General features: G+C 40.5%; 1 protein-coding gene across 2 annotated transcripts in view; it reads left to right on the top strand.

Moving 5' to 3' along the window:
• TPK1 (thiamin pyrophosphokinase 1) overlaps positions 1 to 20,904 on the top strand; it is a 354,923-nt gene that overhangs the window by 289,718 nt on the left and 44,301 nt on the right. The window lies entirely within an intron of this gene.

Genomic DNA, 20,904 nt, shown 5'->3' with positions numbered 1-20,904 from the left:
ACAGGTCACATTAAAGCTATTAGGACAGCTCTCCAATGTCCAGTGTCTTATGTATAAGATCCAACTTAAGTGGATTTTACTGTTATACATTTCTAAAATAATTTCTGTAAAAAACCTTGTTTTCAAACTTCTACATGGTTAGAACATAGATATGTCACGATACTAGAATCCTCTTAAACATATTTTAAGTAATAAAAATGGGTTTATACATTCATCAGCAGTTAGGCATGATTATTGAAAAAAATAGTAAGATTTATGGTACATCAAATCTATAAATATACCTAACTAGGTATCTGTCATCTCTTAGAGGTAATATGCAAAACAAGGTGTGCAGAAATACTTGAAAAATACCCTTTGTTCTCTTATTTTGAGATGTGACATTAGAGTGACTTATTCATGAGAATTTCATAATATATTAGTAAGCATGCTGCAGGATATTTTGGAAAAGTAATGAAGGCTTAGTGATGCAAAATATTTCTCCTGCCTTCTGTTCTAAGAGATAAATGAGGTGAGGCTTTCTTTTCAGTTCGAGATGTCAGCTCTTCCTATCTATAATCTCATTTATCACTTCATCCTACACATTCATATAGTTGTTTTTTCTTTTAGGAATCTGTTCCAGCTCTTCTACTAGACTCCCAAGTCCCCTCTACACAGACCCAGCCAGGGTTTTATCATCTCTTTGCAAGGGCCACCAGCAGAGTGCCCAGTGAAAAGTGTGTGCACGTGACAAAAAGAACAGGAGTTTGCCAGTTGACAGGGGAGAAAGAGGAGAGGCAAAAGGATGCATATGAATGACGGCCTGGTGAGCATCCTTGTCTGCTAAGGATGATCCCCTGTGCTGACTCAGCCCTTGATCAAGATCACCCCGCTCACCCACGCTGCCATCTTCATCCGAAACCTCCAACCAGCATCACTTGAAAGCCAGGCGCCTTTCTCTGAGCATCTCCAGGGAAACTCATCAGCAGACACGGGCATGAGACAGAAGCATGGCACAGTGAGTTCTGGGTTGTGAGAGGTGGTGGCAGGAGTGCAGGGAGAGGGGGTTTCGTTGTTGTTTTAAATGACGAGTTGGCCCAAAAGAGGGGGGACATTCTCAACACCCCAGAAATACAGACAGGGAGGTGGGAACAGGAAGGGAGGTGCGGAGATCCAAAGCAGTTTGCTGTCCCTAAAACAGAAAGGTGTAAGACACAAAATAGCGGGGAATGGGTGTTAGAACCACTCAAGGTCATGTCACAAAGGACCCTGATGAGCCAGCTAATGCGCTTGGACTTCACGAAATGGGTACCCATTAGACATTTAGGAGAGTGACAGGCTAGTTTGGATGGTCTGGTCTGACTTGTTTTGTAAAAGACATATTTGAAGGCATAGAACTGAAGGCAGGGAGACCAGTTCGTCCATGGGATAAAGTGAGAGACTCAACAGGCAAGAGTGTGAGAAGTGGAGATGAGGGAGGAGTCAGGAAGGATTCGGGAGGCATGATTACACCTCCGTCTCGGTGGTGGTGGTGGTGTAGTCTCGAAGACATGTCCCACTCTTGCAACCCCATGGACTACACTGTAGCCTGCCAGGCTCCTCTGTCCATGGGATTCTCCAGGCAAGAATACTGGAAAACAAAGAAAAAAGTGAAGTTGCTCAGTCGTGTCCAGCTCTTTGTGACCCCAAGGACTGTAGCCTACCAGGCTCTTCCATCCATGGAATTTTCCGGGCAAGGGTACTGGAGTGGGTTGCCATTTCCTTCTCCAGGGATCTTCCCAACCCGGTGATCAAACCTGGGTCTTCCACATTGCAGGCAGATGCTTCACCCTCTGAGCCACCAGGGAAGCCCAAGAATACTGGAGTGGGTTGCTGTTTCCTTCTCCAGGAGATCCAGATCCATTACCAGCTGAGCCCCAAGGGAAGCCCCTCAGTCTCAGTACTCTTTGTCAAGTGTTACTCATACACTACTCCCTGGCCAAACCGCTTAGGCGGATCCTGGTTGTTCTGAAAACAGAACAACACACACATTTCCCGAGGCCCACAGGCTTTCTTCCTGCTCTCCTCTGAGCTCAGACCGCACCCAGGTCAGCCGCTGTCCTCAGCCAGGCCTCTCTTCCAGGCTGAGCAGTGCCAAGCCCTCTCCCTTCTGAAGTGCCCATAACTTCCCTCTGCCCAGAATTTCTTTCCCGCAGCTCTCTGCATGGCAAGTCACTTATTCTATAGATCCAAGGGACCTTGCATGGAAACCTTATCTAATGTGACCTTCCTCAGTTGTTTTCTGTATTTTTCATTTTCTAATTTCCTCCATCCCAATTACCACAATGTTAACTGTCTTGGTGGTTTATCATAATTGCATTTTACTTGCTATATTCACACACACACACACACACACACACACACACACCCTTTCTGGATGTATCATGGAAGCCCTTGAATTCCTCACACACACACACACACACACACACACACACACACACCCTTTCTGGATGTATCATGGAAACATACACACACACACACCCTTTCTGGATGTATCATGGAAACACACACACACACACACTTTCTGGATGTATCATGGAAACACACACACACACACACCCTTTCTGGATGTATCATGGAAACACACACACACACACACCCTTTCTGGATGTATCATGGAAACACACACACACACACACCCTTTCTGGATGTATCATGGAAGCCCTTGAATTCCTGAATATGGTTTCTCATTGACAGTGCTAGCATAATGGTTCTTGGTGCATGGACACTCCCCCCTATATATATATATACACACACATATGTGTGTGTATATATATATTCTTGCCTGGAGAATCCCCGTGGAAAGAGGAACTTGTCAGGCTATAGTCCATGGGGTCATAAAGAGTCAGAGATGACTGAAGTGACTTAGCATGCACACATGTATATATGAATATATATGAATAAATGATAAATAAATGAGTGATTGTATATAATACTTAGAAGGTGATGCACACATGTATATATGAATATATATGAGTAAATGATAAATAAATGAGTGATTGTATATAATACTTAGAAGGTGAATCAGAGAAAGAAGTCCAGTGGTAGAGCCAGAATTTGTACCTACTGGTACCTGGCTCCAACTTCAGTATTTAGCTATTCACACTCCTGCTGCTTTGCTTTAGAGTAAATACATAACACATTCATTCACACTGTAAGGCAAGTGCTTTAGGGCAGATGATGGCTGGTATATAAACACTGTCCTCAAGGCAAAATCAGGTACAAAAATGAGTGAATGTATGTTAAACTGGCCTAAGGGATACTTACGTGGTCCAGGAATGTATATCTATCTATAACCTATTCACTCAAATGTTTTACTTCCTACGTGGTTAATCTGCAGATTGATCATCTTAAAGATATGGTCTTTTCCATTTATTTGTCAAAAAATACTGAAGAGGATGGCAGAGAAATAACTTCAAAGTTAAGAAGTTAGGTATTAATTGCATAATGTATCAAATAGTTTTAGATTCAGGGGCAAAATCTTGGAGCTGAATAGACTTACTGTTTACAGCATTTTGTCTTTATTGTTGTTTTTGAAGTATTGACCTTATTATTTCATTTGAGTGAAAATCCACATGAGGACTGATAGACAGGTAGGGGACACACATTCAAACAGAGCGCCACTGAAAGAGGACAGAATAACCGTAAGACCATGAATAGCGAACGCCCTCACTTGTCTGTGTCTCCTGCATACTTCATAATTTTTCTTAAGCCTGGACGTTTTCCTTTTCAGTGGATAGAGAGAGTTTGGTAAGAATCATAAAAGGATGTGTGGTTTCTACATCTGTCTAGAAGCAGGCAGATCCTCACCTACCTGTCTGGTCTCTGCATGGCCTTACAGGGATTCAAAAGACTTCAGCTTTTGCTGTCAATAGGCATGAGGAATTGGAGCTTTTCCTGTGGGTTCTTCAAGAGGATTCCCTCTTTAGCACTGATTTTCTGTAGTTTGAAAATGGCATACCTATGCGGAGATGTTGAGCATTTATCCTGCTCGGTGTTCTCTGAGCTTTCAGGATCTGTGGTGTCTGACGCTAATCTGGGGGCAATTCCCAGTCATTACTGTTGTAAATATTTCTTCTTTTTCTCTCTTTCTCCTCCTACTATTACCATTACATGTTTATTACACCTTTTCTAGTTCTCTCACGGTTCTTAGGTATTCTGTTCTTCTGTGGGGAGGGGAGTTGGTTCTTTTTTAGGGTTTTTGTTTGTTTTGTTTTGTTTTTGTTTTTGTTTTTTGGTCTTTTTTTCTCTTCCCTTTTCAGTTTCGGAGAGGTTTCTGTTGAAATATCCTCAGGCTCAGAGCTTCTTTCCTCAGCCATCTCCAGTCAACCAACAAGCCCATCAAAGGCATTCTCGTTTCTGCCACAGTGTTCTTGACTTCCAGCACTTCTTTTTGGTTCTTTCTTTAAATTTTCATCTCTCTGTTTTATTGCCCATCTGTTTTTCCCATGCTGTCTACTTTATCCATTATCATTTTTAGTATATTAAGCATAGTTATTTAAAATTTCTGCCTCCCGATCATGTCTGATTCTGATCCTTGTCTCCTAAAATTTTCTTGCCTTTCGATATCCCTTGTCATTTTTTCTTGATCGCTGGATATGATGTTCAAGGTAAAAGGAATTGCTGTAAGTACGGCTTTAGTAATGTGGTGATGACATAGGAGGAAGGGAGTATTCTCTCATCCAGGGATTAGGTCTCTGTCTTTTGGTGAGGCTATGCCAGTGACCATGAATTTCACACATGCTTCTCAGGTGTTCCCACCTCTGCCCTTTGATAGGAGAAGATGGCTGATGTGGGCTGGTGTTGGGTATTTCCTTTCCCCACGTCAGTTAGGCTTTGATCAAAACCCCAGCCGATGAGGCTCTGGCTAAATATTAATAGTTCCTCCTGGGGGCAGGTCTTGCTAAGAACAGAGTGCTCTGGTGTATTTCAAAAAGGTTTCTTTCCCTTCCCTCTGCCAGAAGCATCAGGAGATTTTTCTCTGATATTTACTTTGGAAATCTAGTTAAGCTCCTAGAAGTAAAACTCACAAAAGTGTGGGTGCTCTTTATGAGTGGGTCTTCCTGGAGTTTTTATCTCTCAGACTGGTCCATACTGAGCCTCCAGTGGTTCACCAATGACAGTTCAGGTTTTCCTGCCCCAGCACTGGTTTCCTTGGGGGTTTCAGCCCAGGGGTTTCTACCTCAATAAGATTTGATTCTCTGTATCCACTTGTTGGTCTCTCAGGGCAGTGGTTTGCCTTGGGATCTCACTTCTCTTGTGGATCTAAGAAGAGTTTTTGCTTTTTCAGTTGTTTAGAAAGAGCTTCATTAGAGAGTTTTAATCAAAGGAATAACTATCTGTGACGTACTTTACAAGAAATACTCCGGCTGCCCTATGGTGAGAAGACTGCAAATCATCAAGTGCCAATGAATTGGGCCTCAGCCGCATTTAAACTTGTTGAATTATTGAAAAAAAATCATTTTATATGTATATATATTTTTACAGACCATACCTCTTGTTTTGAGATGCAAGGGACTAGTGGGAGTTACCAGGCAGCCTCTTGCTCCAAGGCCAGTCAGGACATCTTGCACTGAGTTCCAGGGAATCTTGGGAGGTTTCTCCCTGACTGAGAACTGAGGTATCCCCAGGTGGATATACAGGGCGGGGGGTGGCATTAATAAGATGCAGGAAAGTGATGGGTTTCATTCTCATCTCGCCCTTCTGTAAGATGAAGATCATTCAGCAGTTGAACAGTTGGGCCACAGACTGAAGTCATTTGGAAATATCACTGATAATAAAAAGACATTTGGGGTTGATTTGGGCTATGAAATGAATTCTCTACTCTCCGTACAGGGTGTGGCGGCTCCATTTCACACAGCTGTCCCAGACACTGGCTTCTTGCACCTTGCCAGTGCACTGTTCCTGGGTGGGACTTTCATTGTGCCGTTCACAGGAGGGCAGCTCGAGCTCTGCCCTGTTAGTGTCCAGGCAGCAGCATAGAAATTAAGGAGCAAAAGCATCAGGTGTCTTTTTAAGGAAAATTCCCTTAGGTTGCTATAAAACCTCAGCATAAATCTTTTTGGCTAGAACTTTGCCTCCTGGACATACTTGGTTGCAAGGGAGACTAAGAAATGTTATCTCTATTCTCAGGAGCTGTGTACCCAGATAAAAATCAGCGGTTCTGTTTTTCTAGATGAAGGAAACATGGATATCAGGGGACAATAAGCAGTTTCTGTCCAGACTGCAAACAATGTGGAGACTAGCTTCTATTGTTTTTGTTTTGTTTTAACCTCAAAACCCCTAGGAACTACAGACTTTGGTCAAAAAATGTGGGAGACTGTTGAGCAGTTGTTCAATTGAACTGACAAATTTGTTCAGCATATTTTCCCACCTGTCACAATTTTCATTATGCTACTTGAGTCATTTATTTCTAAATCCATCCCCTAATTTAAACTCTTATGGAATTCACACAATATTTAACATACCACCAGACAGCTGTGGATTTTTTTTTAAGTATAAATATTTTATTTATTTTTTAAATTATTTTAATTGGAGGATAATTTACAATATTGTGGTGGTTTTTGCCATACACTGACATGAATCACCCACGGTTGCACATGTGTCTGTTTTTGATTAGACTTGGGGCAGTCCCTGGTAGCTCAGGCAGTAAAGAATCCACCTGCAATGCAGGTGACCTGGGTTCAATCCCTGGATTAGGAAGATCCCTGGAGGAGGGCATGGCAACCCACTCCAGTATTCTTGCCAGGAAAATCCCCATGAACAGAGGAGCCTGGCGGGCTACAGTCCATGGGGTCACAGAGAGTCAGACACGACTGAGCGACTAAATACAGCACACAGTCCAAATCTTTAACTCTGAGGTTTGTGTTCCGTTCCAGATCTACCACCATGGAATGAAAGGAAGTTTGTTAATTAACACTGTTAATTAAAGGTGGGGGTGGGGGGTTCATAGAGAGTTACTAAGTGGGTAGGTAGAACTGGAGTAGAAAAGTGATGATTCGCCAAACCGTGAAAGCCAGGTAGAGCCCTACTGACTTGAATTAGACTCATGACTTTCAGTATGTTTATACAAGTAAAGATAGGAAGGAGGAAATTGAGCCGATTGACATAAAGAGCCTAATAATCTGTGGATATCTTAAATCAGCCACTCGTTACTCAAAGACAGGAATCTTTGTCAGATGACTACTCACATTTCTTTTTTAGCTGATTTGCTTTTTTTCCCCCTTTAAATTTTAAGTATGAAGAAAAGACTGGAGTAGGGGTGTAGGCTTCTCTTGTCTCTTGAATCAGAATGTCAGATCTGTCAGAATGTGAAAACTTGGACAAGTGAGACTGTAGCCTGATCAGCAGTTCCCACATAGGTTCGGGGGTTCTTGTGTACCAAGGCTGTCCTTGCCTGTCCGCCATCGACAGTGCATGACCCCACAGTTACTTTTCCAAGTTTGGAAATTTAACTTGGGAAGAATGATAAAGAATACAGAAACCCAAAGTATACAAATGAATTGGAATCCAAGTGCTATTTTGTTTTGACACTAAGAAAAAAAAGGTTCATTTACCTGGGTTTGAATTTCTTTAGTTTCCATCACACATCAGTGTATGCCCTGCTGGAGCCCCATATTGTTCCATTTCTTTTCAGTCTTTGTTTCACAGCTATCAGAGCAAACTTCACACCCTAATTAGGTTCCAGAAATAAAGGACATTTTCTATCTTCTTCTCAGCTTGTTGCTAGTAAAACCACTTAAATTGTGGAGTGTCAGAATGTCTCTGCATATCTTTACTTTTTCAGACACCTGATACATTTTCCTCTCCCCACCCCCGCCACTACCACCCTTTTCATTTTCTTTAATTTTTATTTTAGCTTATTTACAAGAGTATGCAAAACTTAATTGATTAGATATCTGCTTCAAAAACAATGTCATTTAATCTGTTGTGAAGAAATTACCCATAAGAATCTTGAAAACTGATTAAGATGGAGACCACATTTAATGGCCTTTCAAAGTCAGTCCTCAACAGAGGGGAGGGGAATTGTCCTTCCCTAGGTCAATGGGCTTTCTTCCTGAGATTTCTCGAGATATTTCCCAATACCGTGAGTTTTCATTCTTGTAGCTCTATTCAGGTTATCTGTTCAGTGTTCATTCAGCACAGACTGTCCCAGCCTAGCATTTGGGTTTGCATGTAGCTCAGACTGTTTTTTCTGCTTGTATCTAGAACCATGTGTATGTGTTAGTTGCTCACTCTTTGCAACCTCATGGGCTATAGCCTGCTAGGCTCCTCTGTCCATGGAATTCTCCAGGCAAGAATACTGGAGTGGGTAGCCATTCCCTTCTCCAGGGGATCTTCCAGACCCAGAGATTGAACCTGAGTCTCCCCCAGTGCAGGCAGATTCTTCAGCATCTGAACCACCAGGGAAGCCCGTCTAGAACCATAATATATTACTTAATAAAATAGCTTCTAAGCTTATGTGCCTTCTTAAAAAAAATAGAATTATTTTCCTACAAAACAAACCAACTCACATTTCCCCCCACTCTCCCGTCCCCTTCAGGATTGTCAAGGTGATGCTGTTTTTACTGTGGGTGGAACAGATGAGCCAGCGAACCTTAGAGTCACTTTAAAAAGTGTTTTCAAGTCTCTACTTGAGCCTAGTTTAGGAAGAACAGTCCAGTGGCTGTAATCCCATTCCTTCAAGGCTGCTTTAAAGAATTCAGAAATATGTCTCTCAAAGGATGTTTAGGAAGACCAACTTAGAATTTAAAGTAAATGAAGAATGGCTTTGGGAGGGATGCAGAAATAACAGGAGCCTTAAGTGGAACAAGAAAAGGAAGGAATGCAGTTGCCTTGATGCGGTTCTTTTAAGGCCTAAGCGTTGTCTGTGTTCCTTTGAATTTTAAACTTGTTGGATTTAATTCTTTTATTGCTGTTTGCAGCTATTATGTTGATCTAAGAGAAGCAAGTGAAGCAGTTAAAAATCTCATTGCAAATTATCACTGCCTCTAGATTGACTGGCAGTAATGGCAGAGTGTCTGAGGAGGGAGGGGCCTTGTGCTTTATTTCTTATTGACCAAAGGTGTGTCTGTCTGATTAGTCTGTCAGCTGCAGAAGTAGCAGGCGCCCGCTGTTGGGGGATGTAGCAATGGAGGTGGTGTGCTCTGAGGGAGGCCAGCAAGATTCTTGTCCCAGATTTATCACCCCTGGGTTATCAAGAAAGTGAAGTCGCTCAGTTGCGTCCGACTCTTTGCGATCCCATGAACTGTAGTCTACCAGGTTTTTCAGTCCATGGGATTTTCCAGGCAAGAGTACTGGAGTAGATTGCCATTTCCTTCTCCAGGGGATCTTCTTGACCCAGGGATCGAACCCAGGTCTCCTGCACTGCAGGCAGACGCTTTACCCTCTGAACAGTGCTTTCCAAACTCTACCACTGAAGGTTCACTCATTCTAACATTTCAGTTCAAGCCAGGTAACAAATGTATTTTGGATCCAACCCTTATGCACAGCTCTGAGACTTGTAAAGGATTCAGAAGTCGATAAGTGTTGACTGTCCAGTAATTTTCAATCTAGAAGATGGACAGACACTTTTGTGTATAAGAGTATGTTGTATGACTTCTAACTTCAAAAATAAGAACTTAAACCAAACATGAGTAAACAAAACGAATAGAAAGATTGGGTTAAAAAAAACTGTATGCTAAATAGGTACAAGAGATCCATTTAAAAAGGAAAATGACCCATAAAGGTTAAATTTAAACAAAATTAAAAGGGCTAACAAGAATGAAGCTGCTGTTGAGATTTTTATTAAAGTAGGATTCAAAGTAAACTATATCAACAGAGAGATGAATGAGGAATTTGTAATATTAAAGGGCATAATGAGATTATAAGTATCCGTAAAGCATAGATTATAGGAATATGAAAAAATAAACTGATAGAAACACAATAGTGATTAAAGGTTTTAATTAACCTCGATCACTCCATGACAGATCAAAATAACAAAAAGATTTGAAATATCTGAATTATGGTTAGTAAGGTTTACATTATAGATAAACATATATATATGAATACATATAATATTTATTTATAATGTATATATGAAATATACTATAAATATATGCATATGAATAAAGTTACATGCCAAAATAATTTTTAAATTGCCTTAGAAATTTACAAAATTGACTGTTCAGTGACCAGAAATTTCAGTTTCTACTCTGAAATAAAAATTAAACATTCCACATTCTGACCCAGTGCAAAAATTATAATAATGCATAAATTCATAATAGCATTCTGGAAAGTAAAAATTTACTCTTAAGCAATTCCTGAATCAAAAGGAATACACAACATATTTTAAGAACTGAAAAAAAAATCCTTGCATAAGCTAGAATAAAGTTTGCTCAGGAAAATATTTAGCTTTTAATACTTGCACTCTTAAAAAAAAAAAGAATCTGTTTTTAACTCAGGCTATAAATGGAGTAATACAATATGGTGGTTTAGTTGCTAAGTCATGTCTGACTCTTTGCAACCCCATGGACTGTAGCCCGCCGGGCTCCTCTGTCCATGGGATTTTCCAGGCAAGAATACTGGAGTAGGTTCTCCAGGGTATCCCCCACCCAGGGATCAAACCTGGGTCTCCTGCACTGCAAGTGGACGCTTTACCAAATGAGCTACCAGGGAAGCCCAATACAGTATACCTAAGGAAGTCAAATGAAAGAAATAAAAATGATCAAAGGAGAAATTAACAGTCACAGAATTCTTAAGCAGTTAAAAAAAAAAAAAGGATCCTTAAAATAGAAAGCAGGAAACCATCAGACAGTGGACCATGAAGAAAAAAGGGGAGGGGGAGAAAGCACAAGAAAAGTAAAAGTAGAAATGTAAGAGGGCAAATCACCACAGTTATGGTCGAGATGAAATGAATGATAGAATATGCAAGTGTCTACTTGAATTTTTGAAGCTCTAAGCATCCCAGTAGTAATTTGGCACCACCGGGTAGACCCAGAGTCACTGAATAAGAAGCAGAATCAGGAAAGGCACGGAGACAATCTGCCCCTCTGCTGAGATTCCAGAATATCCTCAAAAGAAGAGGAAGCTATTTATAAACTCTTGATGAGATCTAAAAAATTCTCCTCTCCATCCCTTTTTAAGTGGCTATTTTTGGCTTGACGAAAGAGAAAGTTGCTATTAAGAAACAATTTTTCATTTGAAAATAATCTAAAAACTGAATATAAAATCGAATATACAGTGGTCTCCAACCTTTTTTGGCACCAGGGACCAGTTTCATGGAAGACAGTTTTTCTCTGGGCAGGTGGGGAGATGGTTTCAGGCTGATTCGAGCACATTACATTTATTGTGCACTTATTTCTATTATTATTACATCAGCTCCACCTCAGATCATCAGGGAGTAGATGGTGGAGACTGGGGACCCCAGCATGCACTATCACTGACCTGTCCAAAACAAACAAACAAGTCCCATTCATAAATCATAGCGACAAAGCGAGGTCACATACTTAGAGTAATAAGGTTAGGCGTGATTTTTCTTATTTCCTAGTCTTTACAAAATACTGTTTGCATAAGAGAAACATTTTGCAGAACAAAATAAGTGGTCTCTTATATATGAGTCCAGATTTTTAAGTTCTGCAGACTTTGTCCTACTCAAGGGACAAAGTACACTCTTCCTCTCATTATCAAATTGTAGAAGGTATTAAATTATTCCTTCAAAGGCCACCTAAAATGAACCAAGTCCCTAGTTATTGAATGCATGCTCCTCTTGGGTTGTTATCCCTTAAGTAACACCTGTGACAATGATCTTTGTTCTCATAGGTAGGCCAGCATACAAGAAATCTGCAGTATAAACTCTGTTTACTTTGTGGAAAGTAGAGTGCATTTTTTAGGAAGTACAAGGAATTTACAGATCCTTGTTAGTGGAATAATTCCCTTGTCCTTTATTGAATTAACCTTAAGTAGAAAAATCACTGCAAATGGTGACTGTAGCCTTGAAATTAAAAGACACTTACTCCTTGGAAGGAAAGTTATGACCATCCTAGACAGCATACTAAAAAGCAGAGACATTACTTTGCCAGCAAAGGTCTGTCTAGTCAAGGCTATGGTTTTTCCAGTGGTCATGTATGGATGTGAGAGCTGGACTATAAAGAAAGCTGAGCACCGAAGAATTGATGCTCTTGAGCTGTGGTGTCGGAGAAGACTCTTGAGAGTCCCTTGGACTGCAAGGAGATCCAACCAGTCCACCCTAAAGGAAATCAGTCCTGAATATTCATTGGAAGCACTGATGTTGAAGCTGAAACTCCAGTACTTTGGCCACCTGATGCAAAAAACTGACTCATTCAAAAAGACCCCAGTACTGGGAAAGATTGAAGGCGGTAGGAAAAGGGGACAACAGAGGATGAGATCGTTGGATGGCATCACTGACTCAATGGACATGAGTTTGAGTAAACTCCGGGAGTTGGTGATGGACAGGGAGACCTGGCGTGCTGCAGCCCATGGGGTTGGAAAGAGTCAGACATGACTGAGCAACTGAACTGAACTGAACTAAGTAGAATGGACCAGGGGCTTCCTTGATGGCTCAGCGATAAAGAATCTGCCTGCAGTTCAGGAGTTGAAGGAGACAAGGGTTTGATCCCTGGGTTGGGAAGATCCCCTGGAGGAGGGCATAGCAACCCACTCCAGTATTCTTGCCTGGAGATTTCCATGGGCAGAGGAGCCTGGCAGGCTACAGTCCAAAGGGTTACAAAGAGTCAGACATGACCGAGCGACTAAGCACAGCACAAAATGGACCAGATGACCACTTTGGATGCTAGAGATGACAGACCTAGGGGGTGAATCTGATTTTGGACTTGCAAAGGTTTTAGTTGAGATGACTGTCAGATATTTCAGCCTCTCAGACACAGAGGGAAAGAAGGCAAACTTTCTACCATGGCTCTAAGACTGATGAATTTGCATGGATAAAAATGATTTATTTCAGAACTGGTAACTACATCACTCATTTTTAAATGTCTTGGGAATTTGTGGGGGTTGGCAGTGATACTTCTTATCAGAAGATGCCACAGAAAATTCTTACTCGCTGCCTACTGTGTTTTTATGAGCAAAAGTTATCTATTTTGTGACAGAAAAGGGGGGAATATTGCCCTTAGTTTTGGTAATATTTAGTGTGTCGTTATAACTTTTGGTCTTATTATAATACTTAGGTGAATTTTACATAGAGTACTTCCAAAATTTTTTGCCCATCATTAAAAATTACATATCATGTCAAGGATTGGATGAATTGATGACAACTTGGATAAAATGTGACCTACTTTACATATATATAAATATTTCAAATACTGTATTCAGGTAGAAAAGTATAGAATTTTTTTAAAGTTTTCTTTATAGTTACTTGTACTCAGAAAGGCAATGCAGAACTTAAGGCAACACTGGTTTTGTTTATACTAATATCAATTACCACAAAGCCTCTACTTTTGCAATATTTTAGTATTGAATGTAAAATCTCTTTCATGGTATTTTCATATTTTTATCTTGTTAATATTTGTATGTTATATAATTTTATCAATCACTCTAATGGTTTTCAGTAGTTTGTAGCTGATACTCATAGGTTATATAGGTTTACTTGTCACCATATATCTTTTCTTAGTAAAATGTTACTTAAATCAGTGGTTCTCATCTGGGGCAGTTTTGCTTCTCAGGGGATCATTAGCAATGTCTGAGACATTGTTGGTTGTCATTAATATGGGTTCTGTTGGCATCTGTTGAGTAGAGACCAGGGAGGCTGTGAAACATGCTTCTGTGACCAAGAGAGACTCTTGTTGTTCGTGAGTTAATCCCGTTCTGACATAGTCTGGATACAGGTCCTTTGGGGACTTATGTTTCACATATATTTTCCCAGTATAGGGCTACTTTTTGATTTCTTAAGTCTCTTTTGAAGAGCAGTTTTTTTTATGAAATCCAATTTATTGATCTTTTAAAATTTTTGTAATTCATGCTTTTTCTTAAATAAGAAATCTTTCTAACCCAAGGGCACTAAAATATTTTCCTGTGTTTTCTTCTGTAAGTTTCATTGGGCTTGCTTGCTCGCTCTTACACTGAAATCTATCATCCATCTCAAACTGATTCTGGTAAGTGATGAAGTTAGGCTTGATGTTTATACTTTTCCAAATGGCTTTCCTGTGGTTCCAGCACCAGTTGTAGGAGATTTTTTTTCCTTTCCCCACTGAGTTGCCTTGAAATCTTTATTGAAATTAATTACTCATATATTAATTATTCATTATGTTAATTCATAAATTATTATTTACATTTTGTTCCACTGATCTGTCTATATAATCCACTACCACAGTGTCTGTGTTACTGAAGCTTTATCATAAGTCTCAGAATCAGATGGTCTAAATCCTCTAACTTTTAATTTTAAAGTCCAAGTTTTTTTGTCAGATTTATCACTGATTGGTTCATATATTTTAAACATCTTAAATAATTAAATTTTTAAAGTTTGGGCTTTAAATACTATATTAGCTCACAAATGAAAAAAATAATGCTTTTTTCTTTTCTGTTGTTTTAAAGATTTGGAGGAATTAATAAATGAAGCGTTTGTGATCAAAATGCTTTTCGCTCCTCTCAGCCAAATGCTACCCATCCATCTGAGACTATGGGAAAGACCTCTTATCCACCCTCTTAGGTAGACTATGTATTAGTGCATGCATGCTCAGTCCTTTTCGACTCTTTGTGACCCCATGGACTATAGCCTGTCAGGTTCCTCTGTCCATGGGGTTTCTCAGGCAACAATACTGGAATGTGTTGCCATTTCCTCCTCTAGGGAATCTCCTGACCCAGGGACTGAAGCCACATCTCCTGCACTGGCAGCCAGGTTCTTTACCATTTGGCCACTTAGGAAGTCAAGACTACATAACATAGTCACTATTTCTTTCTTTTTATTTTCTATTTATTTATTTTTTTTTGTCACTATTTCTTGAATCTAATTAAACGTTCAATGAATTTATGCTTGTCTCCCCTTCTACATTTCATATATCTTGGGGTTTTTCGTTACAGCACAGAGCATGATGCATTGTACACCTCATACAGAGGGCAAGGAGAAAAGTGAAAGTGAAAGTTGCTCAGTCTTGTCTGACTCTTTGTGACCCCATGGGCTATACAGTCTGTGGAATTCTCCAGGCCAGAATACTGGAGTGGGTAGCCTTTCCCTTCTCCAGAGGATTTTCCCCACCCAGGGATCGAACCCAGGTCTCCTGCATTGCAGGCAGATTCTTTACCAGCTGAGCCACCAGGGAAGCCATTCAGTTACTAATGCTTGAGTGTTTAAAGATAGGTTTCCATAAGAAAGCTTAAAATAGAATTATTTCTCTGAAGTAGAGCAATTGATTTTTTAGGATGGCTATTGCTGACTAAAAATGATCTGACAATTACTGATGATTCATTATTGAATCAGTTATTTCTCTAAGATACATGTCTGACCGTCATTTCCTTTGGAGAAATATTAGAAGGAAATGGTGAAATAACATCAAGATTAAAAAATCAGAGCAAGACTAAATGTAAAGGCCCCTGGAATTTATTAAAGCCTTAGAAAATGCTTTTCTAGCCAGTTTCCTTTTTCAAGCCCAAATCTTTCTGCAAGCAACTCTCCACTCTTGACCTCAAACTCCCACCCTGTTCCATGATGAAGCAAAACTCTTTGACCAACCACAGATACTTCTTTGCAGAACCTTAACAATGGCCTACGGACAATCAGTACTCTGTCATACCCCCAATACACACATATGTACACACATGTAGTTTACCTGGTTCTCTCCTTACACATCCTTTGTGAGCCCCTCCAAGAACTCAAGAATTTTAGTCAGGCGTTTCTGTTTTGAGCCTAATTTATGAACTCTTCTCTGTCCGGCCAGGTGCTGGCATACTCCACAATTCATAATCTGTCAGCAGAAGTCATGGCCCATTTCCAGAGGCGAAGCATTAGCGAACTCTCCACGTGCGTGTGTGAGATAAACAGATCAGGTGGCTGCTCCATGATCTGTCCGAGGGGGGCTGGCGAGCACCTTAACTTCCACTGTGGTTCTTTGCTTCTCTGCTCTTCGTTTTTCTTCATCAAAAACCAGCCTGATGAATAACCACCAATCACTAGCAAGCAGACTGCTCGAAATCCATAGACGGTGAGTGTGTTGTGGTACCCAGTTAATTTCAAAGCATCTAAGCCTTCAGACCTTTGTTGTGTGAAACGCCATTCAGAGGGCACAGTGGTTCGGTTACACAAGATGCGTATGTGTAGAGCTCTGGTCTACCACACTCTGCCTGTGGTTAACAGAACTGTTGCATGCTTAAAAATTTGTTAAGAGGGTCGATCTCACGTGAACTGTTTTACCACAGTGGAAAAGGAAGAATAAAGGAAAGAAAGTCACTGGGGTTAAGAGGAGAATTTGGTTTGGTTTGGTTTGGTTGGTTCCTCAGCAGGGTCAGCTTTTTCTGTAACACTCGATGGTGATGAATCCCATGGCTTCTGCTGACAGCTCTGTCCTTTTCTTCATTTCTGTCTCATGACTACACAGGTAAACCCCTGCATTCTAGGATTTAGGAGACTGGAAGTTTCAGGAACCAGATCTAAAAATAGATATGCTTTCCTTACCAGGCCTCATTTTGTTTTATTTTCATGAGTTCTTTGTACATAGTGAATGTGAGTCGCTCAGTGGTGTCTGACTCTTTGGAATCCCACAGACTATAGCCCTGCAGCACACCAGGCTCCTCTGTCCATGGACTTCTCCAGGCAACAAGAATACTGGAGTGGGTTGCCATTTTCTTCCTCCAGGGGATCTTCCTGACCCAGGGATCGAACCTGCATCTCCTGCATTGCAGGATGATTCTTTTACCATCTGAGCTTCCATATTCATGGGTTATTTCTGTACACATGTTAACATTTCTACTTTTCAAGGTTGGAGCAGTGCTGTGGAGAGCATGTGGTAAGTTTGACCTGTCCAGTCAGCTAGGCAGGAGCACAGATCTGTGAATGATCTTGAGTGGATACAGGATAGGAGTGAGCACACGAAAATCATCAGGCATCAAATGCTGCTGAGAGAATTTCCAATCAGTATAGTGCTGACTTGAAGGAAAAAAAAAGCACGACGTGAGAGCTGAGTTACATTTTACTTGGGGTAAAAAGAGGACTGCAGCCCAGGAGACAGTACCTCAGACAGCACTGAGAGACTGCTCCAAAGAGGCGTGGGGGAGGTCTGTATATACATGTGATTTTGGTGAAGTGGAGGGTGCATGTAGTCAAGCACACATTTTTGTAGAAGGTTCTGCTACTCACAAGGAGCAGTCATCAACATCAAGGATTTTTCTAGATATGTTCAGATATGCTTTTCTAGATATGTTCAGTTCAGTTTGGTCTCTCAGTCATGTCTGACTCTTCACGACCCGATGGACTGCAGCACGCCAGGCTTCCCTGGCGTCCATCACCAACTCTCAGAGCTTGCTCAAACTCATGTCCATTGAGTCGATGATGCCATCCAACCATCTCATCCGCTGTCATCCCCCTTCTCCTCCCTCCTTTAATCATTTCCAGCATTAGGGTCTTTTCCAATGAGTCAGTTCTTTGCATCAGGTGGCCAAAGTATTGGAGTTTCAGCTTCAGCGTCAGTCCTTCCAATGAACATTCAGGACTGATTTTCTTTAGGATGGACTGGTTGGATCTCCTTGCTGTCCAAGGGACTCTCTCAAGAGTCTGTGCCAACACCACAGTTCAAAAGCATCAGTTCTTCGGTGCTCAATTCTAGATATGAGGAGGTGGAAAATTGGGCTCATATGTCTTCTCTTAAAATATTCTGACTCTCTGAAGGCCTGTTCTGCTATTACTAGTTTTTCCCAGAGCACAGAGTGCCTCATTCCTGAACTCTCCACCCTGAACTTTCAGGGGGTACTGAAAGTCAGTGGTCACAACAACTTGAGGTAGATGGCAAGTGCCAATTTTAGGGGGCAGTGGGGACAGTGCATGTTAGAAAAATGGGTCTAAGTTTTATCTGCATTTTTTTAGTGCTTTATATGTGTATGGAACTACACAGGAGTGAAAGTCAAGTTTCTGAGTTTTAAGAAGGAAATGAGAAAATTAAAAGTAAAGGGCACAGGAACAGAGTATTCATTCCAAGAGTGTGGTAACCAAAGAAACGGAAATGAGAAAATTAAAAGTAAAGGGAGCGGGGCATAGGCTTCATCCCAGGAGTGTGGTAACCAGAGAAACCAAACTGGGAGTCTGATCAGCAGAGGAGGGCTCAGTCACTGAAGGTGGCAGGGCATGGAGAGAAATGCGGTTCTGTTTTTGTCTTTTCAAAAAAATACTGAACCCTGGGTGTCAAAAAGGAAGGAAAGCTGGTGGTGAAGGAAAAGAGACATAAAATGGAGCGGTTGATTTTTCAAAGAATGACTTAAGTTAGCACTTCTCACATTTTAGTGTGTTTTGTTAAATGTGGATTCTGGCTCTGTAGGTCTGAAGTGAGGCCTGGGACTCTGCTTTGCTAACCAGAACCCAGGTGATCCACATGCTGCCTTCAAGGCATGTGGATTCGAGCTGGGAGACCAAGTCAGCACATCCGAAACTAGTAGTGATTGTTTTAGCACCTGCCATGTATGAGGTGTACATACACATACACCTGCCATGTACTGTACCTTGCATTGTACAAAAAATGCAAGTACATGCCAAAGAGCTAGATACTTTCCAATACTAGCAATTGAAACTCTCAGACCTTAAGGCTGCCATGTACCCTGAGTGATAAGAAGACAACTTGTATTAGGGAGGGAAAATGGTATTGGGCATTGAGTTCATGTCAATAATGTACTTAAAAATTAAAAAAAAAAAAAGACAGTTCTCAAGTAATTAAGAAAATATCACTTAACAGCAGAGAGAATATAAGATAGAAACCATCAGGGATTATTATTATATTTTTAATTTAAAAAACTGCTCCTGTTTGTATTTCTAACATTTTTATATACATATGCTCACAACTATGCTGATACATGCAGGAAGGGGAATGAGGTCTTTTTCATTATCTGCACATCCTTGCTATCTCTAAAAAATCAGAACGTGCGTTCATGTATTCTCGCTTAGCATTCTGATCTTTGCATTTTGGGGAGGAAGGAAAGAAGACATGTGGCTTTGTACTCAGCTAGTTCTATTCCTCTGTATTCTGCTGCATATATTTGACTTTCCTCTGATTAAGAGGTGGAGAATAGCTGTTTATATTTTAAAGATAACTTGACAATGACCTGATGAGAAAGTTGTATGTCTCTTTATAAAGTAGAAACATGAATCCTCTTTGATTGGAAGAAACATAGAAAGATATATTACTCAGGTTTTTCTCCACAGATCCTTGGACTTATTAGCACAATTAATAAAGTGCTATATGCTTATCATGACCCGTGTTGTTTGACCTTTTAAGTTTTTTGACAGAGAAGGCTGTCATCACTATATTACTTTTAATACAGACAAAATTAAGAGACCAGGGGCTTCCCTGGAGGCCCAGGAGATAAGACTCCACCTTCCAGTGCAAGGCGAGCAGGTTTGATCCCTGGTTGAGGAACCAAGATCCCACATGCTGTGTGGCATGGCCAAAAAATAAAACAGACTGTTACAATATTTTTAGCATTATAGATTTGGTATTATATAGATGTTATTAATAGAATTATCTGGGCCTGGAAATTCTCTGTGTATTTCTTTACAACCTCCTGTAAGTCTGTAATTATTTTACAATAACTATTCATGTATGAGTTTTTGTGTGAGCATACATTTTGAGTCCTCTTGACTCAAACATACCTAGGAGTAGAATTGGCTAGTTCAGTTCAGTTCAGTTGCTCAGTTGTGTCTGACTCTTTGCCACCCCATGGACTGCAGCTCTCCAGGCTTCCCTGTCCATCATCAACACCCGGAGCTTGCTCAAACTCATGTCTGTCGAGTCAGTAATGCCATCCAACCATCTCATCCTCTGTCGTCCCCTTCTCCTGCCTTCAGTCTTTCCCAGTGACCCCCATGGACTGTAGCATACCAGGCTTACCTGTCCCATCATCAACTCCCGAAGCTTGCTCAAACTCATGTACATCAAGTCAGTGATGCCATCCAATCATCCAATCATGACAGACTCATCCTGTCATTCCCTTCTCCTCCCGCCTTCAATCTTTCCCAGCATCAGGGTCTTTCCCAGTGAGTCACTTCTTCACATCAGGTGGCCAAAGTATTGGAGTTTCAGCTTCAGCATCAGTCCTTCCAATGAATATTCAGGACTGATTTCCTTTAGGATTGACTGGTTTGATGATCTTGCAGTCCAAGGGACTCTCAAGAGAATTGCTAGGTCATGTGGTAATTCTGTTTTAACTTTTTGAGGAACTGCCAAACTCTTTTCCTCAGTGGGTATAACAGTTTATAATTGTATCAGTAATATAGGAGGAATATCCTCACCAATACTTATTTTTTTTTAAGCCATCATAATGAGTGTGAATTATTAATAGTATCTAGTAGGTGTTTTTTTTTTAAGTATAGTTGATTTTACAGTGTTATTACTTTCTACTGTATAGCAAAGTGATTCTATATATACATATATCCTTTTTCATACCTTTTTCCATTATGACTTATCACAGGCTATTGAATATAGTTCCGTATGCTATATAGTAGGATCTTGTTGTTTATCCATTCTATATATAGTAGTTTGCATATACTAATCTCAAAATCCCATTCCATCCTTCCCCCACATACTCTGCTCCCTGGCAACGCCCAAGTCTGTTCTTTATGTCTCAGATGGTATCTGGTGGTTTTAATTTCCTTAATGATTAATGATGATGAATATCTTTTCAAATTATTTAAACCAGTTGTATATCTTCTTTGGAGAACTGCCTATTCATATTCTTTGTGCTTTT

The sequence above is a fragment of the Cervus canadensis genome, chromosome 3 (genome assembly GCF_019320065.1).
Source record: "Cervus canadensis isolate Bull #8, Minnesota chromosome 3, ASM1932006v1, whole genome shotgun sequence".
Lineage (NCBI taxonomy): Eukaryota > Metazoa > Chordata > Mammalia > Artiodactyla > Cervidae > Cervus > Cervus canadensis.
This window is presented reverse-complemented; position numbering and strand designations above follow the sequence as displayed.